This window comes from Dendrobates tinctorius, unplaced genomic scaffold, assembly GCF_039654945.1.
Source record: "Dendrobates tinctorius isolate UK_male_01 unplaced genomic scaffold, ASM3965494v1 ptg000011l, whole genome shotgun sequence".
In the NCBI taxonomy this organism is placed as follows: Eukaryota; Metazoa; Chordata; class Amphibia; order Anura; family Dendrobatidae; genus Dendrobates; species Dendrobates tinctorius.
In genome coordinates this window covers 96,002,524-96,023,903 of record NW_027361679.1, presented here as the reverse complement: position 1 = coordinate 96,023,903, position 21,380 = coordinate 96,002,524, and the positions used below count along the sequence as shown (strand labels likewise).

The window sequence follows — 21,380 nt, the reverse complement described above, 5'->3', positions numbered from 1 at the left end:
TGGGCTCGATCGAATTACCTACTCAGGTGGCTATTATCAAAGTTAAGGTGCACGGTCCTAGGACCAGTCCACAGACTGTTGGCAACACATTTGTGGATATGCAAGCAAAAGCCGCCGCTCTCTTACCCGTTGAACCAACCATACCAACTATGGTGACCACACGCTCTCAGTGTAAACAGTTACAAGAAGCACTGACCCTACAAGAACCTGAGGATCTACAACAGACTGAAGTTTTCTGTCGGACCCTGTGAGACCGCTTAATGACGATGCAGAGAATGTCTCCAAAGGAAGAGGTGAAGCAATGGAAGACTGACGAGGCATGAATGGATAATGGTCTCTGGAAAAAGGAGCGACTTGTGTGTCTCCCTAAGCGGATGTACCCTGTTATTGCCATATGGGCACATGGACCTATATATCAAAGAAACAATCAGGCCCTCGCACTGGTGCAAAAATTCTACTGGGCCCCGGTTCTCCAGTTGGAAGCATTCCCTGTTACCAACATGACTGCAAAGACCACAGCGAAGAAACTGGTGATGGAAGTTATTTGCAGATATGGGGTTCCAGAAGTTGTTGAAAGAGATCAAGGCCCGGCCTTTTCTTCTCATGTGTATCAGAAAGTTCTGACAATGCTTGGATCCACTGTTGCCCTCCATACTCCGTACCACCCACAAACCAGTGGGGAAGTTGAGAGGCTGAATGGCACACTGAAGGGACAACTGACCAAAATGATGCAGGAGACTACGGCTCCATGGCCAGAGCTCCTACCCATTGTACTATACCATATTCGTACTACCCCTATTGCAAAATATGGCCTGTCCCCATATGAGATATTGTTTGGTGCTAGGTCCCCAGTTGTAAATTTCCAGCCTCAGCAGTTATCAGAAGAGACTGACCGTGCTGTTCAATGTGTTATTCAGCTTAGTAAAAATCTTGCTAACACCTATGTTCTAGTTTTCTTTTCTTTTCCAGATTCAGCAGAAACCGCCACCTGTCACAACCTGAAGCCTAGTGATTTGGTAGTCGTGAAGAGGCATGTCAGGAAGCACGGACTAGAACCCTTGTATGACGGTCCCTATCAAGTTCTCCTCATCACCCAACAAGCCAATAGCAAATGAAGGGACATAATGTTTTGGTTTTCCGCATTTTTCATATTATTATTATTGGTAGAAGTTAAAAGTTAAAGTTAGAAGATATTCAATGACTCAGAGATCAATACAATAAAGACAATGATCGTAATAAGGACAGTTGGTGGTCAGACACCTTCTCCTTTCTCAATCCAGCCAATTGATTTAAGGGAATTGGGGGCTGGATAGCTGGGATCTTACAGAGCTTGTTACACATTGCTGCCTGTAACCTTGTTGTATATGTGATACTAAAACTTGTTCTTTGGTGTATTTCTGTATGTATTAGGAAATTCTGCACTAAGACAGCTAATGATGATACCAAAGGTGTCGTTGCCCCTGCTCTTCTCTGCACCGATCTCAAAAGGCTACTTGATGAAGATGTTGAAGTCAAGCACATGGCTACCTACAAAAGTTCCCCATCACCGTCATCAAAAATTGTTATTCGTGAACTGCAGTATACAGGGGGGAAGGGTGCGCCGCGACAGCCATGACTGGTAACACGGCATCAGTCATGTGAAGACCAGTACCCCTCAAGCTGTTAGCTTGGAATAGCACCTCTGATGCTGCATATGTGTTAAAATTTTTTATCTAGGGGGGCATGTGAAGGGTTAATACTAAAATCAGAGTTGAAGTTTCGTTTTATCCATTCTCTGGAGGTTTCGTTTCTCCGTTTTTGTTGTTGTAAGATAAATTTTTGTAATTGGCATGGGCTGTCATGAAACCATATTGTTCTCATCAGGTGCAAAGATAAGGGAGGTGGGAATGTTAAACTCTGAAGAATACGCCATTATACTACTTTCTACGCTATCTAGGTACGGACATATATGTAGTTTCCGGTTTTCTTGCAATATTATTGGCTTATAAAGTGAAATGATGCTATTGGTACTTGAGAACCTTGCATAATTAAGCAAAAGATTATAAAAGATGTGACTAAAATAAAGGGGCTTAGTGATCTGCCTCGATCCTCCCGTACAGAGACCCCAGTCTCCATGTGGTCATTTGAGTTGCTAGCAACACTGAAATAATTTGGAAATCACTGGCTCAACCGTGAAGGGTTAATTTAGCCCTCCCAAAATAGCTACCTCGACATAGTGGGCCACCAGTGAGTGCACGGGCAGGATAACCAAAAGGGGGTGGACGGCCTAGTAGATGATATTTCCAAGTCTGGTCTGAAGTCAGTTTCAAGGAGATATATTCACCAGGCTCCTTGTCCCATTGTAACTTTGTGGCCTATTCCAGTGAAGTAGAAGAAGTTAGGGAAAGACGAAGAATAATGCATTGCTTGTACTGTGGCAAGTGTGCTAGAAGTGTTATGGATGTGCTGTGTCCTGAAGAGAATAAATCCGTTATATTTAAAGTTGCTTTGGACTCTTCCTCCTATCCTTTAAGTGAACAGAAGAACGGGGAACACAGCAGGGAAGAAGCAGCTGACAGCACAGTGAGTACGGATTGTGCTGACTTGATTGCAACCTGGCCATATTATTACAAGAGCTGAACCTGCTTTCATGCTCAACCACACTCAGGTGGCACAAATATCAGTTTCGTAGACTACTATTGTCAGAAAAATCGAAGGATAGTAACACGGGTAGTTGACTCAAAGATAGTGAAGGCCTGTCGGTCTCGGAGGCCTACTGCTGCAGGCAACACAAAGAGACCCAAACAGGAGTCTACACATTTCCAAAAATTAGGGTCAGACACCACCAAAGTGGCATCAATTTCACCAGAGTAGCAATAGTATAATAGGAAGCGACATCTCTTCCACTGCAGCCAACCCAGCAGATGGAGAGATCCAATCAGGACTCTCCACATTTTCAAAAATTAGTGGCAGGTACCAACAAAGTGGCATCAATTTCACGAGAGTACAAATAGTTTAATAGGGACCGTCACATCTTCCACTACAGCCAACTCAGCAGCTGGAGACCCAATCAGGAGTCTTCAAATTTAAAATAATTAGGGGCAGACAAAGTGGCATTAATTTCACCACAGTAGAAATAGTATAATGAGGAGCGACACCTTTTCCACTACAGCCAACCCAGCAGATGGAGACCAACAATCAGGACTCTCCAAACTTCCAAAAATTGTACTAAAGAGAAACACCCAAACTAAATGGTAAAATAAATGATAGTAAGGACCAATAATTGTGAGTAATACAGTACAAAAGTTTATTGAGACAAAAATTAGTGGCAGACACCAACAAAATGGCATCAATTACACGAGAGCAGAAATAGTATTATAGTGACTAAAACGTCTTCCACTATAGCCAACCGAGCAGATGGAGACCCAACCAGGACTGTTCACATTTCCACAAATTAGTATTAACATCTGCAGCAACAGCAAGCACGGAAGCCCTACTAAAGATATCACAGACTGCAATTGCGCAAGATCAGTGCAGCACACTAAACAACAACATCGCCTAGTCTGTACAGTCTGCGATTGGGGTGCAAAACTCCTTGGAGATCCATAACTTGTTCATCTTGATGAAAGATAGGAGGAGGTCTACATTGTCATGGGACAGCTAGCTGTGCTTATTCATCAGGACACCACCAGCAGCGCTGAAGACACGTTCTAAGACAACACTGGCTGCCAGGCATGATAAAACCTCCAAGGCATGAGCGGTAAGCTCAGGCCACGCATCCATTTTTGAAGACCAAAATATGAAAGGGTCCAAACCATCCCTGATGGTATTGATATTCAGTTCTAGATACTCCTGCACCAACCTCTCCAATCATTCACATGTTAGACTTGGATTCTGTTGTGCTGGTGCACAAGCTGGTCTAAAAAATGTGTTAACGGACTCACAGAAATTGCTCATGCCACTTACACTACTGCTGCTAATGTTTTGGCATTGACGAACTGACGTGCCGGAAGTTGGAAGTCTAGAGTAGAGCTGTGATGCGAACTGTGTGCCTCACTACTGTATTGGGGAAAACCTCGCTTAAGGTTGTGTAAAAGCCTGGTTTCGATACTCCAGCATTCGCGGGTCCCTTTCCAGGGCGGGAAGCATCTGGCAAAATGTTGTCTTATAATGTGGATCGTCAGCATTATTCCTAATCATAACTATACGGGGATCATTTTGCAGATAGTGCAGCAAGAAGGCACTTATATGTTGGGCTCTTCCTTGAGGTCCAAGACCATGCTGTGTTGGTGGCTGGGTAACACTGATGCTTGTTTCCTCCATTCCCTCCCGCCAACCACGAGCAACAGAGAGTGGACTGTACTGTATGTGATGTTGAGGTGGAGGAAGGGGAGGAGAGTCCACTTGAAGCTGAGCATGCCATCCACTCAAGCACATGCTCTTTCTGGGTCTCATCAACCAGGCGTGCCACTGTGCGGCTGCCAAAGAAATGTAGTGGAGTAGCCCATCCCGTAACAGAAGATGTCAGTTGTGTTTCTATAGGCCGTGATGTTGTTGGTTCACTAGTGCTTTCACTAACATTACCACCTATCCCACGTACACATTGAACAGCAAGCCTTATCCCCCTTCCACCACAACTTTGCTTTTTCCCAGTCATGTTGCTCAGATAGTGTGGTAGGAGCGCAGTATTAGCAACAAAAAATTACATTTTTTTACTCTGCACACAAAACTAAATAACAAGGTGAGATATGTAGTGCTGTATCATATTAGTCACAGAAGAATTGTTTTAGCGTGCATGAGGCCTGTATGACAAAGATGCTATGCCCCAAACAATTATAAGGCTGTGTGCCCACGTAGCGATTTTTAAGCGTTTTTGCCGCGATTTTCGTCGCGAAAGCGCTGCGAAAACGTTTAAAAATCGTGTACAGAACGCCCCCCATGCATTCCTATGGCATTCCGCACATGCTGTGCTAATGCTGCGCTTTTTTCCGCGGTGGAATCACATTGCGGAAAAAATCGCAGCATGGTCATTCTTTTGTGCGGAATCGCAAAGAATTGCCGCGATTCCGCACCCATAGGAATGCATGAGAATCGCTTACTTCCCGCATGTGGCTATGCCCACCATGAGGGAAGTTAAGCGTCTCATGTGCGGTTGGTACCCACGGTGTGGAGAGGAGACTGTCCTCCAGGCCCTGGGTACCATACCCCTGTAAAAAAAGAATAAAAAATAAAAAATCGGGGTATATTTACCTTCCGGCGTCACGCGCTGCATTCCCGGCCTAAGCGGTCCCAGTAATGCCTTGCGGCAAGATCCTGTGATGACGTAGGTCTCGCGAGATCGCTATAGTAACGCGAGACCAACGTCATCACAGGTCTCGCAAGGCATTACTGGGAACGCTGAGGCCGGGAATGCAGCGCGGGACGCCGGAAGGTAAATATACACCGATTTTTAATTTTTTTAACAGCCTATCTTTTACTATTGACGCCGCATAGGCAGCCTCAATAGTAAAAAGCTGCTCACGCTTGTCAAACACTATGTTTGATGAGTGTGACCAACCTGTCAATCACTTTCCAAGCGATGCTTCAAATCGCTTGGAAAGTGCTTGAATATCGCACACGAAAATCGCGGCAAAATCGCGATTTCTGGGAAGGAGTCCGGTTTTTAGTGTCCGGAATAAAACGCTACGTGGGCAATACCCTACCAACCATTAAGCGTTCTGGCTCCTACAAACCAGTTAGACGCTCCAAATCAACTACCTGCATTAAAGAACCAAAACCCAGAAATGCTGGTGGAAATATGGAGTTTTTTTCCCCATTTTTCAGTACATTATATTGTATAATGTTTTTCAAAATTACAACTTGTCCCACAAAAAAAATGAAAAAAAAAAAAAAATACCCACACCTTTATATAGCTATGTGAACAAAAAAATGTACAGAATGTCATTGTTTTTGGACTAAACATCACCGGTCTTGAGAGGGTTATAGAGATTCTTGATAATATACAATATTTTGTATCCCTGCTGGAGAATTAGGCTAAAAAATAAAGTTCTGCACATGGAATTCCAAGGAGGCAGACGCAGACATCCTGCCCCCCCCTGCAATGGCGACCCGACTACACGACCCTGCCAGCGGCACTGAGGTGATGCAGACTCCTCGGCGTCTCCCAGCGCTCGGTCATTTCCGCCAGCCTTCGTCTCCGCCATGATACGTCACTTCGGGAGTTTCCGGAATCGCTCGGCTCGCACTCTCAGCTAAGCTGCATGATGGCAGCTCCCGGGAGCCTCGGTGTGTGAAGGCAGGCGGAGAGCAGAGGGAAGGCCATGCACCGCGGCTGGCGAGGGCAGCACAGAGCGGTAAGACGTGGCGGGAGCTGGCGCTGAGGGCAATATGCGGACTGGGCATTGCGGCTGAGGGCCACAAAGTTGCCGGGGAGTCTGCACGGCAACTAGTTAGAGGAGCTCGGTGCCAGCTGTACCCAGGCCTGCGCACACGTGCGCCCCAGGCGCTGCTCCGGCCGTGCGGCTGCGCTTTGTCTCTGTGCGCCATATGCGCAGCAGCAGCGCAGTGAGCGACGTCTGTGCGACTTGTGAGCAGCGATGATGCTGAGAATCTGCAGTACGTGTCTATATGTGTGTGTGTATATATATATATAATGTCTTTATACAATGTGTGTGTATTTATATATATATATATAATGTCTTTATACAATGTGTGTGTATTTATATATTACACACACCCATACTTTGTGGCAGTGACGGTCGGGACCCCTGTATGAGCCCCTCGGCCTTGCAGGTCTCCTGTGTCGCCTTGTGTTCAATCTTATACAGGAAACATTTTTTTATGTATTGTCAACTCCAATTTTTTTTCCCTTTACCCCGATATGAGGCGATATACCACACACGTCATGTCACCTAGACGTGAAACAATGAGGAAGTACATTTTTTTTTTAAGTAGTTTTTTTCTTTCTTTTTTTTTTAAGGGGGGGGGGGGCAAAGAAAAACTTGTCAAATTCCATGAAGAACTGTCCTCAAAGTTGTTCAGGCCCCAAGAACATGCAGTAGTTCTCCCCAATGGTCCAAACCAAAACTGTATTATGTAGAAATGTATCTGTGTACCTGACGGTGTGTCAAGTAGAAATGCATCACAGCGTGCCATGCGGAAACGTGTGGTAGTGTACCTTACGGGGTGTCGCGTGGAGACGTGTCGCGGTGTACCTTACGGGGTGTCGCGTGGAGACGTGTCGCGGTGTACCTTACGGGGTGTCGCGTGGAGACGTGTCGCGGTGTACCTTACGGGGTGTCGCGTGGAGACGTGTCGCAGTGTACCTTATGGGGTGTCGCGGGGACACGTGTCGCAGTGTACCTTACGGGGTGTCGCGGGGACACGTGTCGCAGTGTACCTTACGGGGTGTCGCGGGGACACGTGTTGCAGTGTACCTTACGGGGTGTCGCGGGGACACGTGTCGCGGTGTACCTTACGGGGTGTCGCGGGGACACGTGTCGCAGTGTACCTTACGGGGTGTCGCGGGGACACGTGTTGCGGTGTACCTTACGGGGTGTCGCGGGGACACGTGTTGCGGTGTACCTTACGGGGTGTCGCGTGGAGACGTGTCGCGGTGTACCTTACGGGGTGTCGCGGGGACATGTGTTGCAGTGTACCTTACGGGGTGTCGCAGGGACACGTGTCGCAGTGAACCTTACGGGGTGTCGCGGGGACACGTGTTGCAGTGTACCTTACGCGGTGTTGCGGGAACACGTGTCGCAGTGAACCTTAGGGGGTGTCGCGTGGAGACGTGTTGCGGTGTACCTTACGGGGTGTCGCGGTGTACCTGACGGGGTGTCGCGGGGACACGTGTCGCGGTGTACCTGACGGGGTGTCGCGGGGACACGTGTCGCGGTGTACCTGACGGGGTGTCGCGGGGACACGTGTCGCGGTGTACCTGACGGGGTGTCGCGGGGACGCGTGTCGCGGTGTACCTGACGGGGTGTCGCGGGGACGCGTGTCGCGGTGTACCTGACGGGGTGTCGCGGGGACGCGTGTCGCGGTGCACCTGACGGGGTGTCGCGGGGACGCGTGTCGCGGTGCACCTGACGGGGTGTCGCGGGGACGCGTGTCGCGGTGCACCTGACGGGGTGTCGCGGGGACGCGTGTCGCGGTGCACCTGACGGGGTGTCGCGGGGACGCGTGTCGCGGTGCACCTGACGGGGTGTCGCGGGGACGCGTGTCGCGGTGCACCTGACGGGGTGTCGCGGGGACGCGTGTCGCGGTGCACCTGACGGGGTGTCGCGGGGACGCGTGTCGCGGTGTACCTGACGGGGTGTCGCGGGGACGCGTGTCGCGGTGCACCTGACGGGGTGTCGCGGGGACGCGTGTCGCGGTGCACCTGACGGGGTGTCGCGGGGACGCGTGTCGCGGTGCACCTGACGGGGTGTCGCGGGGACGCGTGTCGCGGTGCACCTGACGGGGTGTCGCGGGGACGCGTGTCGCGGTGCACCTGACGGGGTGTCGCGGGGACGCGTGTCGCGGTGCACCTGACGGGGTGTCGCGGGGACGCGTGTCGCGGTGCACCTGACGGGGTGTCGCGGGGACGCGTGTCGCGGTGCACCTGACGGGGTGTCGCGGGGACGCGTGTCGCGGTGCACCTGACGGGGTGTCGCGGGGACGCGTGTCGCGGTGCACCTGACGGGGTGTCGCGGGGACGCGTGTCGCGGTGCACCTGACGGGGTGTCGCGGGGACGCGTGTCGCGGTGCACCTGACGGGGTGTCGCGGGGACGCGTGTCGCGGTGCACCTGACGGGGTGTCGCGGGGACGCGTGTCGCGGTGCACCTGACGGGGTGTCGCGGGGACGCGTGTCGCGGTGCACCTGACGGGGTGTCGCGGGGACGCGTGTCGCGGTGCACCTGACGGGGTGTCGCGGGGACGCGTGTCGCGGTGTTCCTTAGGGGGTGTCGCGGGGACGCGTGTCGCGGTGTACCTTACGGGGTGTCGCGTGGAGACGAGTCGCAGTGTGTTGAGTACACAGTCCTCATTGGTCATCGGCCTGGCAGCAGTGTATTCCTCACTGCTTGGCATGTAGGAATCTGGGTGACAGTCCCACAGAAGCTAACAGCAGCCATGTTGGTTGTCACAAAGGATGTGAGATAACTGTGGAGGACTGTGAGGTGAAGGGAAATGGCTATTGTGTGCAGGAGCAGGAAAGAGCGCAGTGTCTCAGTCCTGTCATTTCCACGTAGTTCCCCATTCCTGTTCCACCCTGCCTTGTAGCTATGGTGTGCGCACAGGTGGGTGCGTCACATCTCACGAGGGCTGCTGCAGGCTCTCCACCATTATGCCCTGATGCAGTTTGAGCTTCCCGTGGACCACTCATCTGGGGGCGACCTATAACAGAATATTACGGTGAATTCACCCATGCAGGATTTGTGGCAGAAATTGACAGTCGTTCTCCTGGCTCTTGTCAGGGCTGTTTCTAGAGTATTGACGTGACTGCCTGCCCATACAGGTGCTTTGTTATGCCTCCGAGTTTAGCCTCTTTTTACTGGTCACTATATACAACATCAAGTTCCAGTTTGACTGGTAAACTCCTTATACAGGACACGTTTTCCAACCTCCATCTTTGTATGTATAACTTCGACTATTCTTTTGGTGAGTAATACAGTTGTCTGCATTTGGGACTTTATTGTCTCCCCGGTTTCCGGTTGCCCTCTTGCGTTTGTGCCCCGGTTCTATGTGGAATTGTCCCATGTTTTCCCTTACCTGTTTATTTGCATTGTGTATAATTAAGTTAAGTTTTATGGTTGCAATGGACCCTTCAGTCGTTTTTGGTGTTCCTCCCCCCCCCCGTCCCATTCTTAGCACTTTACAATTCATGCAAAGTTGTATGCTCTGTGCTGTGCGTTCACAAAATAAAGCAACCTACTATAAATCAGATGATGTCACCCACTGCAACGTGGGGCAGAATCATTGATGTGTGGTCACAAATAGCGGCTTTACAGTCTCCCGGATATAGCGGCCAGTTCAGAAGTCAGCGACATTTAGGTGGTAAACAAACACTTTTTCATTCCTGCTATACCACTTTGCATTAATTCCTGAAAATCACCTGAAGGGTTAATAAACTACCTGACGGCAGTTTTCAATATGTCGAGGGGAGCGGTTTTTAAAATGGTATCACATTTGGGATCTTCCAATATATAGGACCCCCAAAGGCACTTCAAACCTGGATAGGTCCCTCAAAAAAATAACTTTTGTAAATTTCCTTGAAAAAATGAAAAATTGCTGCTACATTATTAAACCTCCTAAAAGGCTAATAAAATAAATTAGCGTTTTAAAAATGGTGCTGATGTAAGGCAAACATGTGGGAAATGTTATTAATGTTTTTGTGTGATATGACTATCTGGATTAACCCCTTTCTGTCATGTGACGTACTACCCGTCCATGTGCCCTGGGACTTAATTCCCAGGGACGGGATAGTACGTCATAGCGATCAGCGGCGCCCACATGGTGAGCGCCGCTGATCGCGGCCGGGTGTCAGCTGATTATCACAGCTGACACCCAGCACAATGTGTCAGGGGCGGTCACGGACCACCCCCGACACGTTAACCCCTTGCACACCGCGATCAAACACGATCGCGGTGTACCGGGGGTTAAAGGGAAGCATCGGCGGGGAGGGGGCTCCCTCCGTGCTTCCCTGAACCCCCCCACAGCAGCGCAATCTGTCACAGGACAGTGATGTCCCCCCTGGGACAACCTAATAAAGTTAAAAAAAAGTGTAAAAATTTTTAAAAAATCGCTAATTAAATAAAAAAAAAATATTCCCTAATCAATTCATTTTTTGGAAATAAAAAAAACAAAACAATAAAAGTACACATATTTGGTATCGCCGGCGTTCGTAACGACCCGCCCGTGCTTCCCTGAGCCCCCCACAGCAGCGCAATGTGCAGCGCTGCTGCGGGGGACTCTTTCCCTGCAGGCCCCCGAATCCAAGATGGCGACGGGGACCTTCAGGGGCCTGCAGGGAGCTGGCTTCCTCAGTGCCTGCAAAGCGCAGGCAAGGAGGAAACCTGCACACTGCCTGTGACAGATCGCTGATCTGACACAGCGATCTGTGATGTGACAGATCAGCGATCTGTCACAGGACAGTGATGTCCCACCTGGGACAAGGTAATAAAGTTAAAAAAAAAAAAAAAAGTGTTAAAATAATTAAAAAAAAAAAATACCCAATAAAGTAATTTTTTGGAAGTAAAAAAAAAACAATAAAAGTACACACATTTGGTATCGCCGCGTCCGTAACGACCTGCCCTATAAAACTGTCCCATTAGTTAACCCCTTTAGCGAACTCCTTAAAAAATAAAAAACGAAGCAAAAAATAATTTATTATCATACCGCCGAACAAAAAGTGCAATAACGCACGATCAAAAAGACACATATAAATATCCATGGTACCGCTGAAAACGTCATCTTGTCCCGCAAAAAACGAGCCCCCATACAGCGTCGTCAGTGAAAAAATAAAAAAGTTATAGCTCACAGAATAAAGCGATGCAAAAAAAATTATTTTTTATATAAAATTGTTTTCATTGCATAAAAGCGCCAAATCATAAAAAAACCCTAAGTGAGGTATTGCTGTAACCGTACCGACCCGAAGAATAAAACCGCTTTATCAATTTTATCGCATGCGGAACGGTGTAAACGCACCCCCCCAAAAGAAATTCATGAAACGCTGGTTTTTGTTCATTCTGCGTCCAAAAAATCGGAATAAAAAGCGATCAAAATATGTCACGTGCCCGAAAATGGTACCAATAAAAACGTCAACTCGTCCCGCAAAGAATAAGACCTCACATGACTCGGTGGGTCAAAATATGGAAAAATTATAGCTCTCGGTATGTGGTGATGCAAAAACTATTTTTACAATAAAAAAGCGTCTTTTAGCGTATGACAGCTGCCAAAAATAAAAACCGCCATAAATAGTAAATTAGTAAATCAAACCCCCCGTTATCACCCCCTTAGTTAAGGAAAAATAGTAAAATCAAAAAAATGTATTTATTTCCATTTTCCCATTAGGGTAAGGGCTAGGGCTGAGATTAGGGTTAGGGTTGGAGTTAGAATTGGGGGGTTTCCACTGTTTAGGCACATCAGGTGCTCTCCAAATGCAACATGGCGTCTGATCTCAATTCCAGCCAATTCTGCGTTGAAAAAGTCAAATGGTGCTCCTTCCCTTCCAAGCTCTGCCATGCGCCCAAACAGTGTTTTACCCCCACATATAGGGTATCAGCGTACTCAGGACAAATTGCAAAACAACTTTTGGGGTCCAATTTCTCCTGTTACCCTTAGGAAAATAAAAAATTGGGGGCAATATCATTTTTGTGGAAAAAAATGTTTTTTTTTCATTTTCACGCCCGGGCGTTATAAACTTCTGTGAAGCACTTGGGGGTTCAAAGTGCTCACCACACATCTAGATAAGTTCCATGGGGGCTCTAGTTTCCAAAATGGGGTCACTTGTGGGGAGTTTCAATAGTTTAGGTACATCAGGGGCTCTCCAAATGCACATGACACCCGCAGACCATTCCATCAAAGCCTGCATTCCAAAACGTCACTACTTCCCTTCTGAGCCCCGACGTGTGCCCATACAGTAGTTTTCTCCCACATATGAGGTATCAGCGTACTCAGGACAAATTGGACAACAACTTTTGGGGTCCAATTTCTCCTGGTACCCTTGGGAAAATAAAAAAAAATGGTGACTAAAAGATCATGTTTGTGGAAAAAATACGATTTTTTTTTTTATTTTCACGCCCGGGCGTTATAAACTTCTGTGAAACACTGGGGGGTTCAAAGTGCTCACCACACATCTAGATAAGTTCCTTGGGGGGTCTAGTTTCCAAAATGGTGTAATTTGCGGGGGGTTTTCACTGTTTTGGTACATCGGGGGCTTTCCAAACGCGACATGGTGTCCGATCTCAATTCCAGCCAAAAACGTCAAATGGCGCTGCTTCCCTTCCGAGCTCTGCCATGCGCCCAAATAGTGGTTTACCCCCACATGTGGGGTATCAGCGTACTCAGGACAAATTGCACAATAACTTTTAGGGTCCTGTTACCCTTAGAAAAATAAGAATTGAGGGTGAAAGATCATTTTTGTGGAAAAGATGATTTTTTAATTGTACGGCTGTACGTTATAAACTTCTGTGAAGCCCTTGTTGGTTCAAAGTTCTCACCACATATCTAGATAAGTTCCTTGTGGGGTCTAGTTTCCAAAATGGGGTCACTTGTGGGGGTTTCCACTGTTTAGGTACATCAGGGGCTCTCCAAACGTGACATGGCGTCCGATCTGAATTCTAGCCAATTTTGCATTGAAAAAGTCAAACGGCGCTCCTTCCCTTCTGAGCTCTGCCGTGCGCCGAAACAGTGGTTCCCCCCCACATATCAGGTATCAGCGTACTCAGGACAAACTGCACAATAACTTTTGCAGTCCAACTTCTCCTGTTATCCTTGGTAAAATAAAAAAATTGAACCTGAAGTATTTTTTTTGTGAAAAAAAGTCCAATGTTCATTTTTTTTTTTAAATATTCAAAAAATTCCTGTGAAGTACCTGAAGGGTTAATAAACTTCTTGAATGTGGTGTTGAGCACCTTAAGAGGTGCAGTTTTTAGAATGGTGTCACTTTTGGGTATTTTCTATCATATAGACCCCTCAAAGTGGCTTCAAATGTGATGTGGTCCGTAAAAATAAAATGGTGTTGCAAAAATGAGAAATCGCTGGTCAACTTTTAACCCTTATAACTTCCTAAGAAAAAAAATTTGTGTTCCACAATTGTGCTGATTTAAAGTAGACATGTGGGAAATGTTACTTAAGTTTTTTGTGTGTCTTATCGCTGTGATTTAAGGGCATAAAAATTCAAAGTTGGAAAATTGCGAAATTTTCAAAATTTTTGCCAAATTTCCGTTTTTTTCACAAATAAACCCAAATTGCATGAATTAAATTTTACCACTAGCATGAAGTACAATATGTCACGAGAAAACAATGTCAGATTCACCAGGATCAATGGAAGCGTTCCAGAGTTATTACCTCATAAAGGGACAGTGGTCAGAATTGTAAAAATTAGCCCGGTCATGAACATGCAAACCACCCTTGGGGGGTTAAGGGGTTAAAGGGATAATCATTCAACTTTTGAAAATTGCAATATTTTTACATTTTTGTCAGATTTCTGAAACTTTTTATAAATAAACACAAAGTTGACACCACGGAGCCGAGGAGGGACTCTTGCACTGCTCCCTAGCCTGCAGTATTCGCATGCCACCCCGCCGGATACCGCGCACTGATACGTCACGTGCACACACTGTGACCCGGCAGCCCCCGTGCACTAATACCTGCTGTAGTGCAGTGCAGCGATTGGGCATCTGATCTCTGACTGGAGTCACGCTCACTCTGTTACCCAGTTGGTGACTCGAGTTTATCTGTCTGGCCTGTGGCCTGCCTGCGACCTGACAGCATATCATCTTCATCATCATCACACCGGTCACCGGCGCGGTGGTATGGCAGTCCGTCATCAGTTGGCAGTTAGTGTGTTTGTGTGCACAGACGGTGGAGCAGGACGGTGCGGGGGCGCTGGGGGCGGCGGTGAGTACTGGCTTTTTTTTTTTTTTTTTTTTTTAATGCCGGGCCCAGCCTATTGGGGATTATGCTGCCTATGGGGGACATGTGCAACCTATTGGAGACATTTACCTGCTTATTGGGGTGATATGCTGTCTATTGAGGACCTGTGCTGTCTATTGGGGACATTTACCTGCCTATTGGGGACCTATGCTGTCTATTGGCAACCTGTGCTGTCTATTGGGGACATTTACCTTCCTATTGGGAACTTGTGCTGCCTGTTGGGGACCTGTGCTGCCTGTAGGGGACCTGTGCTGCCTATAGGTAACAATGCTGCCTATTGGGGACCTGTGCTGCCTATTGGGTATGGTGATTTTTATTTTTAATTACCATTAGGACTCAGACAGACTGTCGTATGAATCAGAATGTAGTACACAGCCTGGCCAGCCGGTCAGTCAAGTGAGACAGCTGCATAGAAATATATGCAGCTGTCACACTTGGGTCAGGAGAGCCGCTGGCCAGAATGTGCACTGTTCTGATCTCATTCCAATTAATTTTTTTTCAACTGTTTGACTGCGCCGCTACTTGTATATGTTTGAGGAAAAGGTGCGTGTAAATGGGTGTGGCTTAATAATGGGTGTGGCTTTCCTACACAAACACAGAACCTGTTGTTAAAAATTTGAATCCCACCCCTGGTTATGACCACATAAAGTGACATTGGTCAGAATTTAAAAAATTGTCACTAAGGGGTTAAATCATCAAGCTATAAAATAAAGCAATATGAACTAGCCTTAAGCAATTAAGTCTTTACGCTGACTTTCTATCATCAATTTGCCCTTTCTGCTTGGTAAGAAATGTAATCTTGCACACAATCTCTTACTAACCAAAACCCGTTTCCTTATGTGTGAGTATGTCCGTGTCCGGCTGTTATGGGGTTGGATCCACCTGAGTAAGGCTGTGTGCACACGCTGCGGATTAGGTGCGGATTCATCCGCGCGGATTTTGTAAAATCCGCAGGTGAAACCGCAGGTCAAAATACCTGCGGTTTTACCTGCGGATTGCTCTGCGGTTTGGCCCTGCGGTTTTTCATCTCCTCAATGGAGGAGATGGCAAACCGCAGGGGAATCCGCAGAAAGAATTGACATGTCAATTCTTTCTGCGGATTGAAAACCGCAGATAATCCGCGCGGAAAATTCCGCACCGTCTGCACTGCGGTTTTTGATTCCCATAGGGAATCATTGTACTGTACACCGCAGCAGAAACTGCTGCGGGTCCGCAGCGGCCAAAACCGCTGCGGAACCGCAGCAAAATCCGCAGCGTGTGCACACAGCCTTAATATCTAATTTTTGTTTACTTTTAAAATGTCTGGTTTGCTTGGATAAACAAAGCAAGGGACGGTGATGGAGACCAGAAGGTGAAAAAAAACCTCACTTCTGCTTCTTCATTGTCATAATCTTTTGAGAGTTATCAGCCAGCCACCAGTGACAATCATATCACAAGTCACATAACCAGTTATGACATCCATTGCCAATCTTGTGCCACCTTCAATTACTTCATTGACGTCACTGTCGTTGCCAAATGAAAAAAATCCTTGTTTTTATTTCTGGGACTACTTGGAATGACAGTGTGGTATTGCTGAGGGCCTGTGATAGGTTCTGCTTCCTGTAACCGATGTTTTAACAAACTCTACTCGTCTTCGTCGTCCTCATTTATACATTACATGAACTGGATGTTAGGGATAATTTTCTCACTCCAGTTGAAAAGTTGCATGGGTGTTAAGATTTGGTGTGAATATGGCCTTTGGAGGCTAGCTCAAGCTGCGAGGCATTTCATGGGGCCTCCTAAAGTTCCATTCAGCTTCCACTCCAAAATTTTGTAATGGCATACATATTCTAAAGATTCTCCTGTTTTTATACTGTGTAGAAGAGCCATCCGAGAAATAGTAGCCCTTGCTCAAACTTGGCAGGATGTCCGTTCTTATGGATGAAATCAATTTTTTTTTTTTTAACAAATGAACACCTTATGAATCGTGAAGTAAGCATGCAGATATCATAATTACACTTTTGTATTTTATTTCTGACGGTTCTTCATCCTAAAGAACAAAGGAACAATTCTCTGAAAAGTTTAAGCTTACTACTACCTCACTCTGATGTTTTCTTTGAGGTGCTTGTAGTAGCCCGACTGTTGGCGACCTATAAATGTGTGTTTTAGGCTATGTGCCCACGTAGCGTTTTAAAACGCTCACTAAAAACCGGACTCCTTCCCAGAAATCGCGCAGTTTTTTCCGCGCGATTTCACCGCGATTATGATCGCGATTTTGCCGTGACTTTCGCGTGCGATATTCAAGCACTTTCCAAGCGATTTGAAGCATCGCTAGGAAAGTGATTGACAGGTTGGTCACACTCATCAAACATAGTGTTTGACAAGTGTGTGCAGCTTTTTACTATTGAGGCTGCCTATGCGGCGTCAATAGTAAAAGATAAAATGTTAAAAATGATAAAAAAAATAAAAAATCGGGGTATATTAACCTTCCGGCGTCCCGCGCTGCATTCCCGGGCCACAGCGTTCCCAGTAATGCCTTGCGAGACCTGTGATGACGTTGGTCTCGCGTTACTATAGCGATCTCGTGAGACTACGTCATTACAGGGCCTTGCCGCAAGGCATTACTGGGACCGCTTAGGCCGGGAATGCAGCGCGTGACGCCGGAAGGTAAATATACCCCGATTTTTTTTATTTTTTATTCTTTTTTTTACAGGGGTATGGTACCCAGGGCCTGGAGGACAGTCTCCTCTCCTCCACACCGTGGGTACCAACCGCACATGAGACGCTTAACTTCCCGCATGGTGGGCATAGCCACATGCAGGAAGTAAGCGATTCTCATGCATTCCTATGGGTGGGGAATCGCGGCAATTCTTTGCGATTCCGCACAAAAGAATGAGCATGCTGCGATTTTTTCCGCGATGCGATTCCGCCGCGGAAAAAAGCGCAGCATTAGCACAGCATGTGCGGAATGCCATAGGAATGCATGGGGGGCGTTCTGTACACAATTTTTAAACGTTTTCGCTGCGTTTTCGCGCCGAAAATCGCTGTAAAAACGCTTAAAAATCGCTACGTGGGCACACAGCCTTAAGGGTTAGTCCCGCCTTAAAACGAAGTGTCATCCGTGACTCTTGTTTCATGGGCTGGTCCATGCGGTGTTTTCCTTGTGCAGTGTCTCCTTGGTGCGCAGTCTTGCCTCACTGCCTTTTGCGATGAGCAGCGTCCAGTCTGCTTAAATGCGTAGTAATAAGCTGGCGCAGAGAGGTATCACTATGCCAGACAAAGACCAGTGACATCACCTGCGTGCGTATGTGGTGCTTTGCTTACATTTTCATCTGTATGGCTTCTGACAGGCCACTGATCCTTCAGTGACCTGCCCCATTATTTCACTTACTGAATATAATATGTTTTGAGAAAAAATAATAGTTTCACATTCAGCAGGCAGGCACCTGCGCTGTAGCGTGATCGCATGTACAGTAGCATTTAGCGAATCGTCGACACGGAATGATCCAAAGAGGGGATCTTGTTATTAGGTGGTACCTTCATACAGATGCTTCTCACAAAATTAAAATATCAAAAAGTTAATATATTTCAGTTCTTCCATACAAAAAATGAAACTCATACAGCTCTGGCAAAAATTGAGACCACCACATAAAAACCCTGTCATGGGCAGCCCATTCTCCAGACCTAATCCCATTGAAAACCTCTGGAATGTAATCAAGAGGATGATGGATAGTCACAAGCCATCAAACAAAGAAGAACTGCTTAAATTTTTGCACCAGAAGCAGTGTGAAAGACTGGTGGAAAGCATGCCAAGACGCATGAAAGCTGTTATTAAAAATCATGGTTATTCCACATAATATTGATTTCTGAACTCTTCCTGAGTTAAATATTAGTATTGTTGTTTCTAAATTATTATTAACTTGTTTTCTTAGCATTATTTGAGATTTAAAAGCACTGTTTTTTTTTTTTTCAATTTTGACCATTTCTCCTTTTCAGGAAAAAAAAAAATATTGCATGGAAATTCGGAGACATGTTATCAGAAATTTATAGTCTAAAAGAACAATTTACATTTTACTCAAAAATATGCCTATGAAGAGAAAAATCAGACAAACTGAACATTTGGAAGTGGTCTCTTAATTTTTGCCAGAGCTGTATATTATATAGAGTCATTACAAACAGAGTGATCTATTTCAAGTGTTATATTTCTGTTAATGTTGATGATTATGGCTTACAGCCAATGAAAACCCAAAAGTCATTATTTCAGTAAATTAGAATAATTAACAAAAACACCTGAAAAGGCTTCCTAAGCGTTTAAAAAGGTCCATTAGTCTGTTTCAGTAGGCTCCACAATCATGGGGAAGACTGCTGACTTGCCAGATGTCCAGAAGGCGGTCATTGACACGCTCCACAAGGAGAGTAAGCCACAAAAGGTCATTGCTAAAGAAGCTGGCTGTTCACAGAGTGCTGTATCCGAGCATATTAATGGAAAGTTGAATGGAAGGAAAAAGTGCGGTAGAAAAAGGTGCACAAGCAACCGGGATAAACGCAGCCTGGAAAGGATTGTTAAGAAAAGGCCATTCAAAAATTTGAGGGAGATTCACAAGGAGTGGAATGCTGCTGGAGTCATTTCTTCAAGAGCCACCAGACACAGACGTATCCAGGACATAGGCTACAAGTGTCGCATTCCTTGTGTCAAGCCACTCATGACCCAATAGACAATGCCAGAGGCGTCTTACCTGGGCCAAGGAGAAAAAGAACTGGACTGTGGCTCATTAGTCCCAGGTGTTTTCAGATGAAAGTAAATTTTGCATTTCATTTGGAAAACAAGGTCCCAGAGTCTGGAGGAAGAGTGGAGAGGCACACAATCCAAGCAGCTTGACGTTTAGTGTGAAATTTCCACAATCAGTGATTGTTTGGGGAGCCATGTCATCTGCTGGAGTAGGTTCACTGTGTTTTATCAAGACCAAAGTCGGCACAGCCATCTACCAGGATGTTTTTGAGCACTTCATGCTTCCCTCTGCTGACAAGCTTTTTGGAGATGGAAATTTCATTCTCCAGCAGGACTTGGCACCTGTCCACACTGCCAAAAGTACCAATACCTGGTTTAAAAACAACAGTATCACTGTGCTTGATTGGCCAGCAAACTCGCCTGACCTTACCCCCCAAAGAGTATCCATGGGGTATTGTCAAGAGGAAGATGAGACACCAGATTAAAGCAGCCTGGGCTTCCATAACACCTCAGCAGTGCCAAAGGCTGCCCTGCCGCATTGATGCAGTAATTGATGCAAAAGCAGCCCTGACCAAGTATTGAGTGAATTTACTGAACATTCATTTCAGTAGGCCAACATTTCGGAATTTTAAATTATTTTTCAAGCTGGTGTTATAAAGTATTCTACTTTACTTACATAATAACTTTTGGGTTTTCATTAGCTGTAAGCCCATAATCATCAACATTAACAGAAATAAACACGTGAAATAGATCACTCTGTTTGTAGTGATTCTATATAATATGAGTTTCACTTTTTGTATTGAAGAACTGAAATTAACTTTTTGATATTCTAATTCTGTGAGAAGCATCTGTATATCTGTACCACAGGGGGATCTCATTATTGGGTGGTACCTCCTGGTACACTGCATATATCTGTACCACAGAGGGTCTCACTATTTGGTGCTACCTCCTGGTACACTGTATATATCTGTAACACAGGGAGGGTGGATCTCATTAATGGGTGGTACCTCCTCGTACACTGGATATAGCTGTACCACAGGGAGTCTCACTATTTGGTGCTACCTCCTGGTACACTGCATATATCTGTAACACAAGGAGGGTGGATCTCATTAATGGGTGGTACCTCCTCGTACACTGCATATATCTGTACCACAGGGGGTCTCACTATTTGGTGGTACCTCCTGGTACACTGCATATATCTGTACCACATGGGGGATCACATTATTGGGTGGTACCTCCAGGTACACGGCATATATCTGTACCATAGGGGTGTCTCACTATTTGGTGATACCTCCTGGTACACTTCATATACTTGTACCACAGGGGGGATCTCATTAATGGGTTGTACCCCCTTGGACACTGAATATATCTGTACCACGGGGGGGTCTCACTATTTATTGGTAACTCCTGATACACTGGCTATATCTACCACAGGGGGTCTCAGGCTGTGTGCACACGCTGCGGATTTTGCTGCGGTTCCGCAGCGGTTTTGGCCGCTGCGGACCCGCAGCAGTTTTTGCTGCGGTGTACAGTACAATGATTCCCTATGGGAATCAAAAACCGCAGTGCAGACGGTGCGGAATTTTCCGCGCGGATTATCTGCGGTTTTCAATCCGCAGAAAGAATTGACATGTCAATTCTTTCTGCGGATTCTCCTGCGGTTTGCCATCTCCTCCATTGAGGAGATGAAAAACCGCAGGGCAAAACCGCAGAGCAATCCGCAGGTAAAACCGCAGGTCTTTTGACCTGCGGTTTCACCTGCGGATTGTACAAAATCCGTGCGGATGAATCCGCACCTTTTCCGCAGCGTGTGCACACAGCCTCAATATTTGGTGGTACCTCCTGGTACACTGCATATATCTGTACCACAGGGGGTCTCACTATTTGGTGGTACCTCCTGGTACACTGCATATATCTGTACCACAGGGGGGTTGGATCTCATTAATGGGTGGTACCTCCTTGTACACTGGATATAGCTGCATCACAGGGAGGTCTCACTATTTGGTGGTACCTCCAGGTACACTGCATATACTTGTACCACGGGGGGGTCTC

General features: G+C 46.5%; 1 protein-coding gene across 1 annotated transcript in view; it reads left to right on the top strand.

Moving 5' to 3' along the window:
• Positions 1-6,126: 6,126 nt before the first annotated feature.
• The window catches only part of PIK3R2 (phosphoinositide-3-kinase regulatory subunit 2), a 118,847-nt gene continuing 103,593 nt past the window's right edge, over positions 6,127-21,380 (top strand). The window contains exon 1 of the mRNA XM_073544990.1: positions 6,127-6,332. The gene's annotated coding sequence lies outside the window, so the exon portion shown is untranslated. The remainder of the gene's footprint in view (positions 6,333-21,380) is intronic.